The sequence below is a fragment of the Arvicola amphibius genome, chromosome 12 (assembly GCF_903992535.2).
Source record: "Arvicola amphibius chromosome 12, mArvAmp1.2, whole genome shotgun sequence".
Lineage (NCBI taxonomy): Eukaryota > Metazoa > Chordata > Mammalia > Rodentia > Cricetidae > Arvicola > Arvicola amphibius.
Window position 1 is genome coordinate 149,830,407 of NC_052058.2, and position 16,157 is coordinate 149,846,563.

The following is a 16,157-nucleotide window of genomic DNA, read 5'->3' on the forward strand; positions in this document are numbered from 1 at the left end:
AGCCTCTGGTAGCCCAGACTGTCCTCTACAGAGAATAGTTCCAGTTCTGTCATGTGGAGGTAAAAGCATCTCCGAGTCACCACTCTTGATTAGAGATGCTGCCCTGATCCCCTTGACTGAAGACTTGGGTATCACATGCCAACCTCACCCCGGCCTAGGCAGTAAAACAGTCTGCTGGGCAGGCTGTGAGGCTGTGCAGCATGCACTGTGCCCTCCACTGGCATCTTTGAGTTGGCTCAGCCTTTCCAGCGGTTCCAGGATACCAGTACAATTGGGTGGACCCTGCACCCTGGTGTCTCAGGTCTCCTGATGGAGTGCAGGGATGGGCAGAACCAGAATAGGTGATGTAAACCAGGGACCTAACAGGTGCCACACTTGACTCTGAACAATTTACAAAGGTAAACCTTTTAGACCTTATAATCATCTCTCCATTGGACGGATACTACTTTATTCCTTTTTTAAAAAAATCTTTCATTAATTAGTATGTATTGGTTGTATATATGAATGCTGTCCAGTATGGTATTTCAGCACACACATATCGTACACACTGATCAAATCACAGTCATTAGTCTCCAAGATCCTCTTCTCTCTGTCTTCATAAAATATAGAGCAGGTTGTCAAGAACTTCTGTCTTCCTTCTGAGCTGTGGAACACCAAAACATATCCTATCTATTTAACTGCGTCTTGGCACCCATTATCCAACCTCCCCCCCCCCCCCCCATTGTCAACATTTTCCCCGTTTTGCGGATGAAGAAGCCGAGGCTCTGGAGATAAGTAACTTAGCACTGCGCCTGCCAAGCGTTAAGTACTCACATAAACAATAACTCTCCGACTGTTGATGTCATCCTTGTCTTCACCGCCATCGTCTTCCTCATCTAGAAGATCCAGAAGTCAAGTTATTCCATGATGTCTCCAAGTCCCTTCGTTCCGATATCAACAAACCCTCTAAATCAGTTACTTGGCATCTGATGCAGGTCAAAGCCGCTGTTAGAGGTGAAAGGGCCTGAGTTCTAATCCAGCCCACCTAAATAGGAATGTGCAGGCTTGAAGAAAAAGATGGGGATTTTATTGTACTTTGCAGACAATTCTAATTTTAGTTTGAAAATTGCTAGCCTAGAATGAAGAAAGTTTTATAAACATCATGATGGGCAGCAAATAATGAAACAGAACAAACGGGCTAGCCTGAGTCTCTTTCCATCTTAGGAAGTCACCCATACCATCATAGAAACCCTATTCTTATGGCCTCATCTAATCTTAATTCGTACCTAAAGGCCCCACCTCCAAACACTATGAACAAATGATATTTTGGGTTAAATTTGCAATGCATTAACGTTTAAAGGACACTTAAAACTATAGCAGTGGTCTATAAATTTTTTTAAATATTTATTTATTATGTATACAATATTCTGTCTGTGTGTATGCCTGAAGGCCAGAAGAGGGCACCAGACCTCATTATAGATGGTTGTGAGCTACCATGTGGTTGCCGGGAATTGAACTCAGGACCTTTGGAAGAGGATGCAATGCTCTTAACCACTGAACCATCTCTCCAGCCCCATGGTCTATGAATTTGATTCCTATTTCTGGTGGTCCCACCCTGGGTAGCCCCATCATCCTGAATGCAGGCTAGATCCAGTGACTCGCTTCTAACAATCAGTATGGGAGGTGTGAAGCTACTCTTTCCTAATATTGATTCATTGAAAGCCTTCAGCTATCAGCAGGGGGGCCCTGCTTCCCTTCAGGCTTGTTCTCACAATGCGAGCTGCTGACAGAACTGCCTACGAGGCAAGAAATGAACGTCTGCTGCTGTGGCTCTTTGAGTGAAGGAGTAACCCTAAAGTTATGTATTTTAGTACCTTGTCCCCAGTTGTCAGTGCCGTTTGAGGAGGTTCAGGAGGTGAGGCCTATTGGAGGAAGTCTGTTTCTGGTGGCAGGATTTAAGCGTTTAAAGATACATGCCACTTCCAGTGCTCGCTCTCTCTCTCTCTCTCTCTCTCTCTGTGCTTCAAGTTCAAGGCATGAGCTCTCAGCTTCCTGCTCTACACCTGTTGCTTGTTGTCACGCCTCCCTACCACGGGGGTGATGAACTCATATTGCTCTGAAATGGTGATCCCAGATAAACCTGACCACAACCCATGTGGCTTGGGTCCTGGATGGAACCCTGACCGGGGAGGGTGAGAGAGCGAAGATTGAAGGATGGACACATAGTCACGCATACAAGAAAGCCAGAATCAGGTGGGAACTGCTACTTCCACAACCCAGAACCTCAGCATGTTTGTTAATAGAGCACGGGATGGGGGTGGAGTAGCTGGTCTCAGTAGAAGGTCTCTAGGTGAGCAGTCTCAGGCTGTGAACATCCGGAAGGAGGGAACTACAATTGCTTGTCTTTGGACACACTGGCCACTCATTCATAAATCCTCATACTGGGACCTCAAAGGAGAGCTTTGCCACCCCGTTTTGAACCTGGCCCATATAGGTAACAACTTTGCTAATCTCCCAGGAATCTGACACCTGGAGTCCTCTGCATGGTCATACCTGTATTAACAATATGCACTCACTCAGGACTTCACTAACTCAGGGCTTCCTCACTCCCTACAAAACCCTTCTTCTGTATGGGTTTTATCACAGCCATAGGAAAGTAACTAACGCACTCATCAAGTGACCAACGATGCCCGAGAACTGCCAATGGCCCATGGACGTAAACTTGGGAGAAAATCCTGTCTCAATAAGCCTTGTGGTAACAACTGTTCCAACTGACCTTGACGACAGCCTTGTGGGAGATCCTGAGCCAGGGTAATTTCAGATAATTTTGGAAATCCTGCTTCTTGTTTAAACCACTAAATCTTGGAGCAATTTAAAAAGAGATCAGGACTACAATTAGTCGTGAGTATAGGGTGTTAGGACTTCCCAGTGATGCCCATACCCCAATCCCTGGACCCTGTCAACTTTACAGGACAAAATGAACATTGAAGACATGTGTGTGTGTTAAGGACTTGGAGATGAGATTTTCCTGAATTATCCTCATAGGTGGAGTATAATGTCATGGGTCCCTGACTGATGGAAAAGGAACAGGAAAGTCAGAATCATGCCATACACCACGATAAAGACTCAACCCACTCTTGCTGGCTTTGTAAATGGTAACAAGAAGAGAAAGTTATCCTATGCTAGAACCCCAGGGGGAAGGTGGGTTCTGATGAGATCTTGAGGTTGCCCGAGGAGATTCATTCAGACTTCTGATCTCTATACATTTAACATATTAAATGTATTTCAAGCCACCAAGTCTAGAGTGACTTGTATTGGCAGCGGCAGGACCCCAGCGTCAGCAGGAACAGCACCAGGAAGAGGTTTGCCTACACAGATAGATGCCTTAGTGTTAACATCTCTGTAGGAAACTGGGATTTGGGTAAGGTTATTTGGATAAAGGCAGAGATAGGTCCATGAGAATAAGGATGAAACTGCTCATGTGCCCCCTTCAGGAGGAACCAATTGGAGCTGAAGACCTTCCCAGTTCCAGATCATTCGCCAACCCCTGCCAGCCATCGCATGAAACATGCTCAGTCTAACCCTTGGAGAGATACGAAATGGGTGGGATCACCCAGGGCTAACCCAACGCCAACCCAGAATCATCCCCTGGCTCCAGCAAGTCAGAAAGCTGCCCCACAAGTTCCAGCAGCCTCTCAGCGTATCCCAAGTCCTGTATCCTTCCTGTTCAGAGGTAAAGATGGGGTCAAAAGGGATGAGCAACGCTGGGGACCCCTAAGTTCCAAGACAGCTAAAATTTCCACATCCATATCCAACTTTTGTATATATATATATATATATATATATATATATATATATATGTATATATATATATATATATGTAAAGTCCTCCCCCACCCACCCCACCTGGGTCTACCTACAAGATTTCTGTTACGATTTCTCACCCTATACAGACTCATTTTTTATGCCCAATTACACAACATAATAGCAACTGAGAAACTGAGGCTCTGGGAAGATTTCAGATCTGGAATCCAGATTTTCTGAGTCCTCCCCGACTTTCTGTCCACCAAGCCACACTTTCTCCCCCTTTTAGCAACAAAAAAGCTCAAAATAGAATCTAATTCTCAGAGCCGTGAGACAGACAGATTACTGTGTTCCAAGACTCCGTCATAGAATCGCTAACACCTCCCTAAACCTCGACTTCCCCATCTCTGATAGAAAGCCCTAATGGGGAAACAGTTTCTGGTGGTGTCAAGGAACTAGAAGGGAACACACAGAAATACCCCCAGATTCAGTAGCCACCTCCACTCCGATTTCCAGACCCAAAACTGAAAGCCAAATTCTCCAAAGTTAAAAAAAAAAAACTTTAAAAATTGGAATGTGGGTGTGAGCCCTGCCTTAAGGGTTTATAAATTGACACGTGGATCACCTGTCAGGGAGCCAAGATTGGAATGCTGGTTTTAATTACACCGAATATTTCACTTTCTTATGCAGAGGCATAATCAATTATCTTATTTAAAGGCATTACGATAATGTGTGTGTAAAATGGAGCCATTCCCTGTATTGCATTAGATTCTGCTAATTATAGGCGAATGTTTGGAGCTAAAATGTCAGCTTGTCATCCGGATGGCTTGTAATTCAGGATTTGCATTCATAGACGGGAAGGGAACGCTGACAAAAAATTGCATTCAGCTCAGGCTCGTCTGGCCTCCGCCTCACCGGCTCCAGCGGCAAAAAAGGCCACTGATCTCTGCTCTGCCCCTGCTCCTGCCTGCCACCACAGCCTGCCGTCCTCTTCAGGACCCGGGAGGCCAAGCCAGAAGGGCGGTGGGAGCAGGGCTGAGATCAGAGGGCAGCAAGCTGCACCGGCTACAGAAATGGAAATTCTGAATCTCTCTGGAAAGCCAGCCCACTCTTCTCTCTCGTTCTCCTCCTAGTAACAGAGATTCGAAACGTGTTTTTAAAAGGGATCAAGTTCTGAAGATATTTTATTTTTAAATCGGTTGCATTACATGTGGGGAAAGCGTGTTCCAGCGTGTGCGGGTACACACGAGTATACATGCACTTACCCGTGCACATGTCTGTAGAGGTCAGAGGTCAAATTTGAGAGTCATTCCTCAGGAGCCATCTCATTCATTCATTCATTTATTTATTTATTTATATTTTTGAGATTATTGTATAATTATGTTTCTCCCTTCCCTCCCTGCTCTCTTTCGAATTCACACCTTATGTTTGTGACAGGGTGTCTCGGGGAGACCTACGACTCACTGATTGGACTTGATTAGCTGCCAGGAACCCCAGGGATCCTCCTGTCTCCTCCCCCACAGCACTGTGACTATGGAAAAGCCCAGGGTTTTCGCGAGTGCTAGGGATCCAGCTTGGGGGGCCCTTAGGTTGCACAGTCGGCATTTTAGCATCCCCCCAGCCTGGGCTCCCAGGATACATCTCAGGAATGTCAACTGGATGAGTGCCTACTCAGCGCAGCATCCTGGGGATTTGATACTGATATCATGGTGCATCCTGCAATTCTTCCCGAACCCACTATGTGTGAAGCTAACTCTCCAGGCATGTCCTTCTTCTTCTGGGAAATAGGAACAGACCGATGATGACAAGAACGGGAGAGATAGTACCTCTGAAGTGTTTACAAGGAACTGGTTAGCCCTTAAGCATCAGCAAATCTTGCCCATCATTGTAGTCATGGTCACCCTTTATAGCAGGCCATCAGGGGACATGGCAGAGAAACAAAAGTGGCACGCTGCTTTTCCAGGGGTATACTGACGACTCACCTGCATATCGGAATGTGTTATAGCAAGCTATTTCACCCCTTAATATAATTATTTTCCCAAAGCTCTTATGATCGCTCCCCACCCCAATATAACAAGGCCCTTTCCAAGCAACAAGGTGAGCGGGTTTCCCACTTCACAGGTGAGTTCTCTGACGGAGGGAAACAGGAGCAATATCCCTGCTGACTGAAGAGGGATCAGAGGCAACAAACACATCCTTGTTCCTCATTAAACTTGCCTATCTGTCCCGTTCTCCTTAGTCACCAGCACTAACAGTCCCAACCTACCCTGAATATCCAGAGCAGGGCTGGGATGTGTGTATCAGGGGCCCTTTCGACACAGCAACAGGAGGTAAACATCGGTGTCCTAATAAGCCCCAATGACATGGTGAACTGGGCTAGGTGCTCTTAGGGAGGCCTAAGATCCTAAGATTCAGAATCTAAGATTCAGCCTCCCTCTCCGAGTCCTAGGCCCTACTCCCAGAATGCTTCATTTACCTAATTTCTAGCCATTTCTTTTCCCTGCTTGCTGCCCAGGACCTAGACCACTCCCCTTGCATCTCAAACTATCAACTATAACGGGGCTGGAGCTACCACTCAGTGACTGTAGTGCTTTACCCACAAGCACAAGAACCTCAGTTTGATCCCCAGGACTCATGTGAAGAGCTGGGCATGGCGCACACACACTTGCAAACTCAGCACGGGGTGTGTAGGGCCAGGTAAATTTCTGAGACTCGCTGGCCAGCTAGCCTAGCCTACTTGACAAATTCTAGACCAATGAGGGACTTAGTCTAAAAGCAAATGGTGGAAAGACACTTGGAGTACACACACACACACACACACACACACACACACACACACACGCACACATGGACAAAGCTTTGCGTTTTCATGTACTGCTTCAGAAGTCCTCCCCCAACTCAGACCCCATGCCTACAAGCCTGGCCACAAGACTCAGGGACTATATTGGTGAACACCATTTTCTCTGGCTGGAGATTGGGACCTGGCCTATTTGAACATGATCTGCTGTCTACCAGAGTTTTCAACATGGCCAGCCCAATTATAAGCAACTCCAAACTTAAGTCCCTGGGCTGGGGATATCATTCAAGTGTAGAAGGCTTGCTTAGCAAACACAGACCCTAAATTCAAGCTCCAGAAAGAAAAACACAATTACTGAGATACCAACCTTCCCCAAAAGTCTACCAAGAGAGTTTACTTTGATCTTCTGTCCCCAGCAGTCACAAACATACTTGCTCAGCTGCCCTTAGATTTCCAAAAGACCTTAGACATGGCATCCAAGTTTACAGTCCTCATGGAGACTAGTCGTGCTCTTCCCCAGTGTCTGTCACCCCTTGACTTTGCTCTGCTGTACTGACCTGGTGTCTGAGAACAGAAGCACCCTAAAAGCCTCCCTTTGCCTAGGCCTTGAGCTCTTAATTTTGTTCTGGCTTGTTTTACTTCTTTGCTTTTCTTCTTTTTAAGGTATTATATGCCAAAATCAAAAAGACAAAAGTATTGAATTTTTCTCTTTTTTTAAAGCATTAAATGCAAAAAGAAAAAAAAGAATAAATATTGAATGTTCATTATAGAAAACTTGGAATACACACACAAAAAAAGTAAAAGACAAGAGGAAAATGCAAGTTTTAATTCTTAACCCAAAGGGCCTGCACTTAAAACCCCCTGCACTGAGAGCTAGAGATGTACTTATTATCTGTGTGTGTGTATTGTGTGTGCGTGTGTGTGTGTGTGTGTGTGTGTGTGCGTGCACGCTCAAATTGGGGAAGCAAATGATAACTGTAGGTGTCATTCCTCTGGTGCCAGTCACTTTTTTAAAAATATTTATTTATTTATTCATTATGTATACAATATTCTGTCTGTGTGTATGTCTGCAGGCCAGAAGAGGGCACCAGACCTCATTACAGATGGTTGTGAGCCACCATGTAGTTGCTGGGAATTGAACTCAGGACCTTTGGAAGAACAGGCAATGATCTTAACCACTGAGCCATCTCTCCAGCCCCAGTCACTTTTTTTTTAAGGCAGGGTTTCTCACTGACCTCCGAGCCGGCCCGCAGATCTACCTGTCTCATCTCTCTAGTGACGTTACAAGCCCAAATTTCTGTGTGGGTTCTGGTTTTCAAACTCAGCTGCTTACGCTTTCAAGACAAGTGCTTTACCAACAAAGCTGTCTCCACAGCCCGAATTTGAGCCTTTTGAGATTAAATTAAATCATGGGTTGTAATCTTAAATGACCTGAAGCTTTACACACGTGGAAGTGTGGAATCTGCTGGTTTCTGGGGCCCACTTAATGCTCCACATTTCCCCCATGAAGGATGTCCAACAGCCTGACACTTTGTAGAGCCGGTCTTTACAGAGCTATGCAAGGACAGTCACCTGATGCTCACCATGCTATGTCCTCAGACACCAGTGTCAGTGCCTCTGATCAGTGAGTCTCACAGAAGCAGCCCTGGCCAGGCCTCATACGTCCTACAGTGTCCAGCGGCTCCTTCTCCCACCCAGAAGCCTCAAAGTCGGGCTGGTTCGTCCTCACCTTCAGGCTTGCTCCACACCACCTCGGCTGCATTGTTTACTCCCTCATCCAAGCTGGCAACCTCCAAGTCATCTCTGACTCATCCTTCTTGCTCCTGGCAGTCACTCATCAAGCCCTGTTGTTTTGTCTCTGAAATGTCTTGCACATCATCCCTCTCCTCGCCTTCCCCTCCCACCGCCGAATAACTTTGCATCTCACTGTGGCAGCTGAATCCCTTCCTAATGACCTCATCTCCTTCCCAGGCCGCTCACAGTGCTGACTTAGAGTATCCTAGGCCCTCTCCCAGCCCCTCTCAGCTGAAAAGTCACCAACATTAGTGCAGTATCCAAGAATCTCAGGCCCCAAGCCATTGAGCATTTCCGTTATCTATGACGAATAAGTAACAAAGCACCCCAAAAGCCAGTCTCTTGAAGTAGTGATGTTTTGCTTCTCATGATCTGTAGGTTTACAGTCATGGGGTTCTTCTGAAGGCCTTTCCTGCGCTCACTTCTATGTCTCCCAGTCCTTTGAGACTTCAGCTGGCTCATCAAGATCACCTTACACGCAGATGGGGTTTCATGTGGACAGAGGCACCTGGCTTCTTCTCCACATGGGCTCTGGCTTTCACAGGCCACCCAGGCACTCTCTCATGGTCTCAGGTCATGAGATGGAAAGAAATCCTGCAAGACTTACTAAGTCCTCTACTCGAGAACTTACTTAATGACAGCCCTGCCATATTGGGTGATCAAAGAAGCCACCAGCCATCCCAGTATCCAAAGACAGGGAAATACACCCTGCCTCTCAACCGGAGGAATGTCAACATCCTGTTCAAGCAGGCGATGACTCCTGCAGGTTGGGCTCACAGACGGTCACCATGATAGCAAGTTCACACCAAGTTCACAGTCATCTCCTCAACTTGAATATTGCAGGATATGAACCAGGGTCTCCTGATTCTGGGATTCTCCCATATTCACAGACCTATGTTCCGTCAAGAAGAAGCTAACAGTGAACGGGTCACTATGAAGGGTCATAGCGATAACACTGGCCACTTGAGCCGTGCCGACCTTGGTTCTGGATGGAAGTGGTTGTTGACTGACCGCATCATCCAAGCGTCTTCCAGTAGCTCTGGCTGTGACAGCAGCCACCCACTTCACCTTCCCACTCACAGCATCCAGCTTGGCTCCAGCCAGCAGCATAATGCAGGACTGGAGAACTCCTCCAGATCCCCAGACTCCATTAAGAGGCCGATTAAAATTTGATGCTCCCATTTAACACCTATTAGCAAACACAGTGCCCTCCTGCTAGGAGCGAGAACTTGGAAGCCTGGGTCTCCCCAGATCCCAGCAGCACCCTTCATGCCAGGGTGGCAACCATTATCTGGAAGAAAGATAAGCAGGAGTGAGTAAGGTGAGAAAGGAGGGAATCACTGGGGTGGAAAATAACTTACAAAGAACCTGTTCTTGACCCTTGAGACAGGAAAGCGCATTGTCCCCAACTGTAAGTGCCCCACAGTTGGTCAACAATAGGACAAGGTCCTGTTAAGAAATTGGCATCTGAGAATTAGTCCTGTTGTTCTTCAGGGACTGGGAAGCCAACATCCTTCCTTCTTGACAGGAGAAGCATAAATGTTTCTCAGCCACGAGAAGATGCAGCATAGGGATGAATATAGTCAAGATTCAGATGTTCCAAATGGACTGAATTGGATCTCTGTTCTCAAGGTCAGCTGTGGGGCCTCTCCTCAAACACCCATAAGGGGAAGAGAAGCCCAAAGGAACTTTGGAAGTGCTTCATCTCTGCCTCCCAAAGTGTAAGAACTTAGGGGCAGACCAAGTTAAACATGGGGAAGGGGGAAGTAATAACCAGGCAAATGCTGAGTGCTTACTTTGTGCCAATGCCTGCCATGCATCAGCTCCTTTTCATTATTTTCACAATAAGCAGAGCCTCTCCCCTCAGGAGAACTTAACTTCACTAAGAGACACACCTGAAGATACATCACGGTAGAAGGCATTGTCAGGAGGAACACAGAACTATGGACCAGGTCCCCAGCCTGGGAGATGCTGCACAAAAAGCATCTTGAAGTCACATGTTCCTTGCTAACATTTTACCAAACACAGGATTGCCCTCCTGGGAGGAGAAACAATCCCAGAGACAGAACCCCCCGGTGGAGGGTGGGTCTGGCCAATCACATCTGCTCTTGAACCCCAGCATGTCCATCCTCAAACTGAAGATACCCGGGAAGCAGGATTGTTGTGGGGGATTAGGTGATGCATTTCGGGATGTGTTTATAAATGGTTTATGACTGGAGATGCGCCTATGAGTGGCCAGCGGCTTTCAGCCACAGCCTGGCAACTGCAGACAAGACTTACAGGAAGAAACCACCTATCTAAGTTCCTTCTCCTGATGCTGTGAGTTAAAAATAAAGTACCTGACAGAAGCGACTTAAGGGAGAAAAGGGCTTGTTTTGGCTCGTTGTCAGAGGCAACAGTCCATCAAGATAGAGAGGGTACGGCAGCAGGAGCCTGAGACAACCAGTCACATTTTATCTGAGGTCAAGAAGCAGGAGACAATGAATGCTTGTGCTTCTTTTCATATCACCTATCGGATATCGGAACCCCCCTCTTCTTTTCCCTTATACCTGGGACAAATGCATGACCAGCCCTTGGCTCCAAATGACCTGAGCTTGCAGGAGACTTGCATGCTCTCCACACCACCCAGGCATCAGAGTAGATCTGTCTGGTAGAAGGTGAGGCCTGATTGGGACTGAAGGAATGCATTCTCCTGGATTACTGGACATTGGGCCTCCCATGAAAAGGACTATCGTGTGTGTCTCAGCAGGAATAGGGTGACAAAGATATTTTGTCAGGGATAGTTGGGATGCAGACTTGAAGAGGAGAACTGGAGTATGGTAGTGGCTAGGGCTCTCCTGCTAGCTGTGTGACCAAAGACAAGCGACACCGTCGGGCCCCTCTGAGCGGCACACAGAAGGGGTCCTGGCAGTCATACCAAGGAGGTAAATTTTCTGGTATCCCAATCTTATGTTCAAGAGACTAGAGACATGCAGCTGGCCCTCCGAAACGTCCTCCCAAACAGGCAGTAGCCCATCCTCAGAAAGGAAGACCAAAGGGAAAATAGCACCTCTGAGTTTCAAGACCAGTTCAACCACAAACCCTTCATCACCATCACCTCCCTTGGCCCCCCGCTCTCCTCTCCCCCTCCCCCCTCCTCTCCTCTTTTGTGCTCTCCTTTGAAACCTGCCTTGTAACCAGGGGCCCATGAGAACGCCCTCTCGGACTCTGGGCTTTCCTAACTCAACCCTAACAAGCTATGCAGGTGAAAGAGAAGGCTTACCTCAAGATCGAAGGTGCTCTCTGTCTCCTACCAGCTATGTGGCTTTCTGTCCCTGGATTTTTCTTCTGTGGAGAGCCCTAAGCTCCTTTTGTAGGGTGTCAGGGGGGCGAAACAAAGTAGTTTGTATAAAACTCCTGGCCCAGTGTCTGGGTGATAATAGACCCCCCAATAAGCAGTCCTTTCCAGCATAACGTCATTCCATAGTCACTGGCAAGCACAAAGCAGGACATCATAAAGTATGATGGTCCATAAATGGTACTCCACTAGGCATCTGAGGCCTTGGTGATGGCCTCCTTTCTCTCCATCCTCACCTTCTTGCTCCATCCCCACTTGTCTTGCCTCCATTCAGCCTTTCACCAACTGTTCCTACATCTGTCGGAACAGTTCCTCCTTGGTCCCTCTGCAATGATCAGGCGATGTTTCCTGAAGGTCAAGAAAGTACCATTAGAGCCACGTGGACCTTGCGATGTAGGAGGGTTCCCCAATCCCACCTCCTTCTCTCCAGAGTCACAGTTCACAGTTATGAACCTATGTCATTTAGAAGACTGGTCTCTGCCCTACCAGCAGCACCTGGTACCTTCACAGACTTAGAGACCATGCCACCCTCCTTGACAAAGCCTTCCCTCATTCCCCAAGTGGACACTTGTTCTTTCTCTGTGTGGGTCTAAAATGTATGGATCGTTGACCATATCTAGCCCAAATGTTTGGCCAATAACCCACAAGCTAAGGATGATTTGGGTACTATTTTAGTTTGAGTTGGGGTTTTTTTTGGTTGGTGGTTGTAATGATAGGTTGTTTTTTGTCTGTTTTGTCTTGTTGTTTTCTATCGGGGCTCCAAGGGCTTCAAGCATGCTAGGCAAGCCCTCTCCCACTAAGTTACACACACATCCAGTCCTGGTTTTGACATTTTTAAGAGTCTGATAATAATAATATAGGTGAATTGAGTCCATTGATATTAAGAGATATTAGTGATGAGTGATTGCTAATTCCTGTTATTTTTTGGTTTTATTGGTAGTGATGGTAGCATGTGTGTTTCCCTTCTTTGGGATTTGCTGTTGTGAGGCTATCTATTGCCTGTGTTTTTGTGTGTGCAGCTAACTTCCTTGGATTGAAGTTTTCCTTCTAGTACTTTCTGTAGGGCTGGATTTGTAGATAGGTACTGTTTAAATCTGGTTTTGTCATGAAATATCTTCTTTTCTCTATCTATGGTGATTGAAAGTCAATTGAAGAGAGGGAGGAGGGTCTATATGAGCAAAAGGGGTCAAGATCATGATGGGAAACCCATGGAGACAGATGATGTGAGCTTGTGGGAACTCATGGACTCTAGACTGACAGCTAGGGAGCGTGAATGAAATTGACTTAGGCCCTTTGCAAGCTGGTGACAGTTGTGTAGCTTGGTCTGTTAGTGGAGCCCCTAGCAGTGGGACCAGGATCTCTCCCTTGTGCATGAACTGGCTTTTTGGAACCTGTTCCCTATGGAAGCAGAAGAATCAGTGTGGGTGTATTTAGAACTTGGTCTACACAGTGAATTCCAAAACTGCCTGGCTGCAGAATGAAATCCTGTCTCAAATAATCCACGGGGCATCTGTAGTTTTATCCAAACATAACTGCACATACTCCCATAGTTGCTGTTCAAGGCTACTTTGTACAAGAGTGGCAGAGTCAAGTCATTGCCACAGAGATCACATGACTTGGGAGGTCTCAATACCTGCCCTGTGGTCCTTGGCATAACAGAAAACCTTGCTGTCCCTGCTCTCTACTATATTTCTGATTATCTACTGAGAAACCCCTCTTTGATGGTCCCACCTCCAGTAGACACGTATGAAGTAATTCCCATTTTCCTTTGCCCGCCCCCAGCCCTATTGGTATTGGTCTCCTAGAAACTCTCCCAAAACAAAGCGCAGAGACAGAAACCGCTGCCTGCTCAACTAAAGATGATTTGCTTAAAAACATGCAACTGGAAAGGAGCAGAATCAAGGGTCAAATCCAGAAGCTTCCCCCTGCAAGCTTGACACTCTCCCTTTATGCTGTCTCATGTCGTCTGTACACGGTACCCGGAGAAGACCTTAGCTCTGGGAAGCTGGGATTCCTTCCATGATGAAATCCCAAGACCAGTGATAACTCCCCAGAAATGTTTGTTGCATGGGGTTTATGAGCAGCATTTGTCTAATAAAGTGATTTCTGAACATCTCGCATCCTCTAATTACCTCTCACAATAATGGAAGGCATCTCCCCACATGCCTGTTTCTCCCTGTGCTGGCACAGCTCCGGGAGCTCTCGGGCCTGAGAGGCAGAGATAAATATAGCTGTTCTTTGCTTACCAGTCGGGTTGCCTGAATGCACAACAATATACATTGTCATCCGACACACGCCAAACCTGCACACATGCTCAGAGAAGCAACCCTGCTCGCATCCCAGACATTTCCCAGCCCTAACCTGGGAGAGGGCACAGGTTTGCCTAATATGGCCCCAAGTGGCCCTAGCTTGGAGCTTTTGGGGGTTACTGGGAGACAGGTTTGGGTTGTGTTAGAAGGCATTGTTTTTCTAATGAGGATGTGCTTCATGGTGTTCCATCCTGGACACTTTTTTCACTAGGTTAGGACAAAGCAGCTTCTATTTTGCTCCCATAGGAACCCATAGGGCTCAAGCCTAAGACATTCTGTATTTAACAATGTTCCACCACTTTCCCCTCTACCCCAGTAGCTCGGATTGGAAGTGCAGAAGAGCTGAGTGTGGCTGGAGGTGTGAGGGCAAAGCAGATCTCTTATACAACATTTTTACAGATGTCCTCACATCCAACCATGGCTTTCCTCCTGTCTCTGTCCCTCAAGAGATCCAGAGCAGAACCACGAGATGGTGAAAAACAGTCTCCATTCTTCCATCCTGGGCCCACATGTCCTTCCTACCTCAGCCTCTTCGGCTTACCCTCTGTGTCTTCTCTGACTCCCTAACTCCCAGAACCCCCTCTCAACCTTATTCAGGGGCTTCCTTTTTTATGTTATAGTCTGGAATTCCCAGATAAGATCTTCCAACATGGGCATCTGTCTGTGTTCTCCCTCTTCTCATTGCATACATGTCTCAGCATTTCCTGAAAACAGCCTTACCCCAGTTAGCCCCTCTTAGACAAAGCCTTATCTGCCATAACCTTGCTCACGAGGTTCTTCTCTTTGATACAGGACAGAAATACCTAGTCAAGTGGTACTCCACTAATTCATACTAGTTTGTGTAGACTTTGTTCCTGGAGTTCTAGGTATGCTCTATTCTGAAAGTGTTCCAGGAATCCCCGGGGCTTGTGTGTTCTCAGCCTCTGAACTCTCTCTACTTAGGTACAATACGCCAGCATTTATCGGACCTGAAGACTGACTCTAACAAGCTTTCTACGATCAATGGTTACACTACTTGAAAGAAAGAGGGAGAACAGGCCTACTCACTATAGGCCTCTCCCATAGCAAGTTCTTGATTCCCGACACTTCTTACAGGCACCAGGCTCCATTTGGGGGAGGGGGGGAATCATGCAGTGGCTTTTCCTTGCTGGTTACTTCAGGAAAGGCCTCATCTCTTATAATTCTTTTCTCTGTTCCCTTCTCCCCCTGACCAAGCTGAAGTTCCTGCAGCACCTTGGCAAGCCTAGAAATCAAAGTTGAATATAGAACAATCTCGACGTGGGCTGAAGTTGCATCTCTACTGAGTGGCAGTTATGTAATCTGGCGCATACCAAGCCTAGTTTGGGTGCAATCTCATTTGGAATATAAGTATAGCAACATCTACTTCTTCTAGTAGACAACTGTCATTTCTGCTGACTCAGTAACAACCCTCCCATCTTCTAGTGACAACATCGTATTTTCCTCTAAGGAACCCACACTATTCTCATTCCTAATGGACGTGTTGATATTGGGATTCTTATTTAATTTCTTCAGTGCTGTGGCCAAATACAAAACAAGAAACCACCTAATGGTGAGACACCCAGCTCCTCTTTTCTACGCACCCACCTTTGTGTCCTCTTTAATTTCTGCATTTGTTTATCGTTTTGCATCCATGACATCCACATGTTCTGCCATGTGTGACCTTCCACTGGAGTGTGGTCAATTTACCCGGTGCTATACTCAGAGCAAACTGACTCTCCGCCTCCTAGCAGCTCTCAATGGCTAATGGCTCCGTGGTGAGCAGTGAGATGTTGCACCCATCTCTGATCTCCATTTGGGGATTTGAGTTGAGCTGATCTTGCATGGGTCTTGTGCATGCTGTTGCACCTGCCGTGAGTTTGCGTGTGTAGGTAGATACCCTGCTATATTTAGAAGACAGTGTTTTCCATAATCATCCAACACCTTGGATCCTTACGCTCCTCCTGTCCCCTCTTCTATAATGGTTCCCTGAGCTATGATATCAGTGACTCATTAGGGCTGAACTTTTCTGATGAAGGTTGAGAGATGCATTAATCCATGGATATAAGAATTATATATCTATAGGTATATAATTAGGACATAGTTTAATTATATGTCCATTTAACAGAATACAGAATAA